This window comes from Chenopodium album, chromosome 1 (genome assembly GCF_948465745.1).
Source record: "Chenopodium album chromosome 1, dcCheAlbu1.1, whole genome shotgun sequence".
Classification (NCBI taxonomy): domain Eukaryota; kingdom Viridiplantae; phylum Streptophyta; class Magnoliopsida; order Caryophyllales; family Amaranthaceae; genus Chenopodium; species Chenopodium album.
The window spans coordinates 73,498,608-73,505,960 of record NC_137834.1 but is presented as its reverse complement, the minus strand read 5'-3'; the positions used below and the strand labels follow the sequence as shown (position 1 = coordinate 73,505,960).

Genomic DNA, 7,353 nt, shown 5'->3' with positions numbered 1-7,353 from the left:
CTATTGACAACAACAAATAGAATTATAGATAGTCCTATTTATTTATGTTCCTGTATTACCTTGATCAAAGTGTAGGCTGGCAAAGGAGGTGATCTTACCCATGATGAAACAACAATTATCAGTGGTGCTCTGGATTTGACCGAGAAGGTATGTCTATGTAGATAGACTGTAACTCTTCCATTTGTTTGATTGGAAAAAAAGGTAAACATTCAAATGTCATCTCTATGTGATCTTACCCATTATTCTGATGTTAATATTCAGTCTGATATGTTGTATGTGCTGGAGATAAGGATGGAGGCTTTGGTTTCTTATAGATAGTACATAATCTATTAATTTAAATCCTAGTACTATTGCTCAAACTGATAGTACTTGCATTTGCAATCAACACTTAACAATTTGTCTAGAGTGGACTCTAACACACAAGCCTTGGCCACATCCTTATCAACCTCGGCCTTAATCTCCAAATTTTACATGCAAATGTAGCATACTTAGCTAGATCATGAACTGTCAAGTCATGATCATAATTCATGGCCTTGAGTTGTTCTTTTGAGTTTCATGGTGTGATACCATTATATTAGAAAAAGGAAAACTTATTGCCTTCTCTAGCTCTTTGTATAGTCCTAAAGACAAGATGCCATGAAAATCCATGACCATCAGTTCTACTTCTTACAGAGATTGAATGCCAGGTTTAGGAACCTAACATTAACCCGAATCCTTAAACACAAAAGGCCAAAAAAATCATGGGTATTTTTAATTGGTATAAGCATTGATTCAAATCAGAATACAAGAAAACACGTTCATCTGTTTATCTTGATGTGCATATTTATCTTGTTTTGTTCGTATTTCATTCTATTAATCATGTTTGCATATGTCCGTGGTTTAATTTGATTGTTTACAGGTTAATGGATAAATTTGTTCTTCGTGGAATTTCTAAGTGATCACTAAAGTAGATAAATAAGAATCTAAAGTGAATAAAAAAGACTTTAAAGTAAACCTATTAGCTCTAGTGGTAGAGCACTATGCAGATGCATAGAGGTGTAGGTTCGATTCCTACATAGGTTATCTAAAATAATAAATATAAACACACTAAAGTAAAAGAAAAGTTCTCAAAAGTAAGGGCTTGTTCTCTTCCGTTGAAATTCAGTTCAGTTCAGTTCAGCTCTTAATTTACGTCTAATGATATTGCTAATGATATAAAGCCAAATTTCATTCTTTTAAGCTCTTATTACAACGACAACAACAACAACAACAACAAAAACAATAATAATAATAATAATGATAATAATAATAATAATAATAATAATAATAATAATAATAATAATCAATAAATAATAATAAAAATCATAATAATAATAATAACAATAATAATTGAAATAATAATACAAATAATAATAATCAATAGATAATAATAATAATCATCAATAAATAATAATAATAATAATAATAATAATAATAATAATAATAATAACAATAATAATAATAATAATAATAATCAATAAATAATAATTAATAATAATAATAATAATAATAATAATAATAATAATATGTACATTTGTATATACACATATGTATAGTAATAAATAATCAATAAATAATCAAAGTTCACTAATCCGTAGTTAAAAATCACTAATTAATAAGTTCAATTGAAATTCAGTTCAGTTCAGTTCAGTTCAGTTCAGTTCAGTTCAGTTCAGCTCAGTTCAGTTCAGTTTAGTTCAGTTCAGTTCAGTTCAGTTCAGCTGAGTTTAGTCAATCGGAACAGGCCCTAAATCAAAATAACTACTTAGTAAATCAAAATAGCTTAAAAACAAAATTTAAAAGTATACATCAGAAACAATATAGACTCTTCAAAAATGAAATTACATAAGGTGAAGTATTTCATAGTAAGAGAAAGAGAAACTCGTTACACATGCTAGGAATAAAGTGATGAACTTTTTTAGATTTAGGGATCAAACACTCTAAAGTTATACAAAATACCTCAAAAGTAAATGATATGTCCATTTTATATAGTGTTTTATCCCTGTCCCTTGGTCGTTATTAGTAGTGTTTTTGGCTCTTTCGGGCCACTTTTATTACTAATTTGTGTGTTCTAGTGTTTTCGTAGTTTTAGTTGTATTTTACAGGAAATTGCACTCTTGGAGCATTTTCCCGGGCTTTATGGATCGACTACGGAAGCTAGAAGGACACGACCACTCTTGAAGCCCAAGATCGGTGAGAGCCGGTGATTAAGGGCTCGGTATGCGATACCGGGGCTATTGGATCAATTAATCAAGACCCGATGAGGAAATCCAGATTGGGCTGAAGAATCGAGCCCAATCGAAATCCAAGCCTCAGAGAGGAAGCCGGGCCCGATCGGGCGAGTGCACGCAAAAGCAAACCTCAGGAAGAAGCGCGCCCGATCGGGTGAGCGTAGGCTCGATCGGGCGCAGCATACCAAGCAAGGGCAGAGTAAAAAGGCGCGCCCGATCGGGCGCGTGTTTTCTTAGTAGCTGATTAAGTTTAGTTTCAATTCTTGTTTTAGGAAAGGTTTAAATACGATTATGTACGGAATTATTAGCTTACCTTCTTTCTTAGACTTTCTCTCTCTACTTAGTATTTTTCTCTCTCTTAAATTCTCTCTAAACTTTTGTTCTTAATACTTCCTTTAATTCCAGATTTATTTTTGGTACAATTTCTTCCCTTTTAATTTCAGCTATTTTAATTGCTTTTCTTGATTATGCTTTTAATTATTTACTTGGTTGGCTTAGTTATGATGATTACTGAGTAGTTTCATTCTAGGGTTTATGGGGATCCATAATTAATATGAAGGGATAGTTTGTTATTATTGATTATTGATATTGCATGATAATTTCCTATTGAATTGTTTTAATTCTTTGCAATTAGATTATGAATCGAGCAGATGTAATTTGATTGTGAATGTTTAGCAATATTGAATTGATGAATCGAGCAGATGTTGATTTAATATTAAAGGCTAATTTTAATAGGAACTTAGGTCTAGTAAATTGCGAGAGCCTGTTAAATCTATGTTGATTAATAAATTGCGAGAGCCTGTTAATCATGTTATCTGTGCATTGTTAATTATTAATTACTCCGTTCTATCCCGAAATATTAATTATTGGTGAACCTGTGACCCTAGGCTTCCTTTTTATTGTTTCTTTTCTCCCTAAACTTATTCTTCGTAGTATAGAATTCATACCTAAAAATATTGGTTACTTAGATAATTTAGATTATAATATTTAATTAGGATTAAAAAGACATGTTTCCCTCTGGAGTTCGACCCTACTTCCCTATCTACTTTAGTTAGTGATTTAGGTAATTATTTTTTATTAAGGGATACGACTTTACCCTGTCAAAATTTGGCGTCGTTGCCGGGGAAACGGTTTTATTTTTATTTCTGATTGTTTTTGTGGTCTAGATTATTTCCCTTTTTGTCTCAGAGAGCGATAGTTCTCTGAGACAAATCTCACATTTGCTTCTAGTTTTTGTTTATGCCCAGGTGTTCCAGATCAGGTTATATCCCATTCAATCCTGAGATCGAACGTTCCTTCCATAAACAGAAAAATCTCTACAAGCAAATCCTGGCGGATTCTAGTGATAATAACAATAATCACCGCGATCCTCCAACTGATTCTAGCGATTTAGAGGCATCATCAGACGCAGAATCAGAGATGACGGCTCCAAAGCAGCTTAGTGATTATTCACAACCAAAGCTTACGAATTTTCCACATCTCACCCCTACTCCGGCTCTTGATGGGGTTCAATTCGAAATCAAACCTCAATTTATAACGATGATAGAGAGGAAGCAATTCAGTGGAGCCAAGGGTGAAGACCCGAATCTTCACATTGCCGACTATTGTCAATATTGCAACACCATCAGGCAAGCCGGGGTCACTCAAGACCAAATCAGGGAGATTCTTTTTCCCTTCTCTTTAACTGGAAAAGCTAAATTGTGGTTTAATGGCTTAAATAGAACTACACTTGGTATAACTGACTGGGAAACTCTTGTTTTGAATTTCTATAACAAGTATTATCCTGCAGAGAGAACAGCAGTACTACGAAGTGCGATTCAGAACTTTGCCCAAGAAGCCGATGAGTCTTTATATGAGGCTTGGGAGAGGTTCAAGGACTTACAAAGAGAATGCCCTCACCATAATTTAGCGCAATGGCAGTTAATCCAAGCCTTTTATAACGGCATTGGAAATTCCTCTAGAATAATTTTAGACTCTGCAGCTAGTGGGAGATTCATGAATCTTAATGTTGATGATGCAGGTCAGGTTATTGAAGATATGGCGATACACAATTCCCAATATGGGAATCCCAGATGATTTGCTAACAAGGGGAAGCATAGTGTCGACTCTGTATCCTTTTTGCAAGCTCAACTAACCTCTATTTGCCAAAAATTAGATAATCTGAGCACTGCTAATGTAGCTAATGTTTCTGCGATTAATAATAATTCTAATGAGGCTCTCTGTGAAAATTGTGGTATTGTAGGTCATTGGGAGCAGGATTGCAGGAGTTCCGTGGAGCAAGTTAATGCCTTCCAAGCTTATAGGCAGAATAACCTATACTCCAACACCTACAATCCTGGGTATCGGAATCATCCGTACCTTTCCTACCGGAGCACTAATGTTCAAAATCCACCACCACAAGAACCACAGGCGCCACAGCAGCAGAAATATTATCATCCCAATGCTAGCCAGAAGAACCAGCCACAATAGCCCTCCCCATCTTCTGACCCTTCTCTGGTGGAAATTAGAGCAATGTTGGCTAATATGCTAAAGCACATGGAGAGCAGAGATGCGACAATTGATCAAATTATAGCGCATAATAAAATTATGGATAATCAAATTGCGCAACTCTCCGCTACTCTACAAGCCCGCCAACAGGGAGCTCTGCCAGCACAACCGAATAGGCCAACAGATCAAGCATTTGCAATTACCCTAAGGAGTGGTTCAAACTATGAAGGGTCCCCTAAGCCCAGAGTTGATGAACCTGTTTTATCAAATAATGCTAATCTTGATTCCATTAAACCAAACAATGTAGTTGATAGCCCTGCAGGGCTAAAGGATATAACTAACATATCTAATTCTACATTGCAGGGTACAACTCCAGAGAAGGTGGCTACTCCAGACAAGAATAATAATGTTCCAAAGCCAATTATCAAACTTCCTTTCCCCAATCGTCAATTGAAGACAAACTTGGATAAGCAGTTTGGTAGGTTCCTGGAGGTGGTAAAAGATTTGAAGGTAACAGTTCCCTTTACTGAATTGATCACACAAATCCCCTCATATGCAAAATTTATGAAAGAAATATTGACGAGAAAAAGGTCTATTAGTGAGGTAGAGATAGTAGCTTTCACTACAGAGTGTAGTGTCGTACTTCAGAATAAGTCTCCACCTAAATTAAAAGATCCGGGTAGTTTTTCTATCCCTTGTCATATTGGCAATCTCTTGATTGATAATGCATTATGTGATTTGGGTGCTAGTGTTAGCGTCATGCCATTATCTGTGTGTTCTAAGTTGAATATGGGTAAATTAAAAGCCACCAATATAACTCTACAAATGGCCGACCGCTCTTTCAAATACCCCTTAGGTGTTTTAGAGGATGTCCCCGTTAGAGTAGGTAAATTTTATATACCTGTAGACTTTGTTGTTCTTGACATGGCTGAGGATATGCAAACCCCAATTATTTTGGGTAGATCATTCCTTAACACTGCAGGAGCAGTCATAGATGTATGAAGTGGTAAGTTAACACTATCAGTAGGGGATGATAAAGTTATTTTTAATCTGAATAATGCCCCTAAAAGCTCCATGACTGAGGAGAAATGTTTCAGTATTAATGTGGTTGTAAATTATTCTAATAAGCCCCAAGCTCTTGAAAAAGATCCCTTAGAGGCGGTATCTTGTGTCGCATCCTTTTCAGATGAGATAGACAAATGGCAGAAGGAAGTCGATGCAATAGAAAGAGCACTCTACAATGTTGGTCTTGGTTTTGAGGGTGAAAAGGTAGAACCGTTAAAGCAAGTTGTGCGAATCGAGCCTACGGTAAGTGTTCCGCCAGATCGAGTTGCAAGTGTTGAACGCAATGACAATTTGAAGCAACACTCGATCGAAGAAGGATTTTTAGTGCGTAGCATTGAAGATCCCCCAATCCAAGTCAAAGAGGATCCACCAGATAAGGTGGTTTGGCGTCCCACAGGGTATGTCAGAAAGCTAAATCACAGCCTGAACACCGCTAGACCAGGTGAGAAACCACCCGATCAAGCGTTAGGCCAAGGGTCCTAGATATTGTACTTGGTAAGAAGGTCGTGCGGGACCTAGATAAACCAGCGCTTTGCGGGAGGCAACCCGTATTTCATGCTTTCTAGGCTAGTTTCCCTTTTCCTTATTTTTGATTTTTATTTTAGAGAGGCGAGGAGAGTGATATTTCACCAGTTATAAGTGTTGTTGTACAGGTATGAATTTGACAGGCATAAAGACTTAGAAAAAATTTGAAGAAGAAAAGAAATCGGAGAAAAAAGAGTGCAGCCGAGTTGGGCTCGGGCCCGATCGGGCGAGGCTCGATCGATCGGGCGCGTAAGCAACCCAAGATTTCAGCCACAAATTCGCCCGATCGGGCTAAGCAGCCCGATCGGGCGCGCAAGCAAGGTTGAATTCGGAGCTATTTTCGCCCGATCGGGCGAAGCTTGCCCGATCGGGCGCATTTTTGTGGAAAATCGAGTGAAGGAAAAGATATGTCGGGCGAAGCTCGCCCGATCGGGCGAGCAAAGTGGAGAAATTTTGCTTCGTGTTCGCGCCCGATCGGGCGCGCAACTGGAGTTCTGGAAATTCGAATTTTCGCCCGATCAGGCGACGCTTGCCCGATCGGGCGCGCCTTCAGCCACGACCCCTTTATTTTCTTTTCTCTTCTTTCTTTCCTCACTTTCTCCTTATTTCATCTTCTCCATTTCACTTTCTCTCTCTAAAACCTCCATTTTCAAACCTTCAACCTACACTTCACTTCAAGATCTCCTCCAATTCTTCCATCAAAACTCAAAAATTCTTACATATTCCAACTCCTCTCATCTTCCTCTATAATCTACACTAATTTTCCACTACTTTCTCTCAAATTTTCTCAAACCCTAAGAGAGAGAAACCTTCAATTTCCTACTATTCTACAAGAAGATGGCCTCAAAACGTTCAAGGAATCAAAGGGGTGAGAGTTCGAGGGCACCACAACCAACGGTCAACCCGGATCTTCAAATTCCGGGATGGGAGGAGGTTGTCATTACCTCGGAGGAGCAACGGGTTAGGATGGTCAACCTCATCGATTGCCAGGTAATCTCTACCCGTTTTATTCATCATCCCACACTAG

The 7,353-nt window shown here is 37.5% G+C and overlaps 1 non-coding gene across 1 annotated transcript; it reads right to left on the bottom strand.

The window, feature by feature from the left end:
* Positions 1-4,049: 4,049 nt before the first annotated feature.
* LOC145564761 (small nucleolar RNA R71) lies at positions 4,050-4,156 on the bottom strand. The gene has a single exon (XR_014094899.1). It is a non-coding gene; the product is annotated as a small nucleolar RNA R71 (small nucleolar RNA).
* Positions 4,157-7,353: the final 3,197 nt, after the last annotated feature.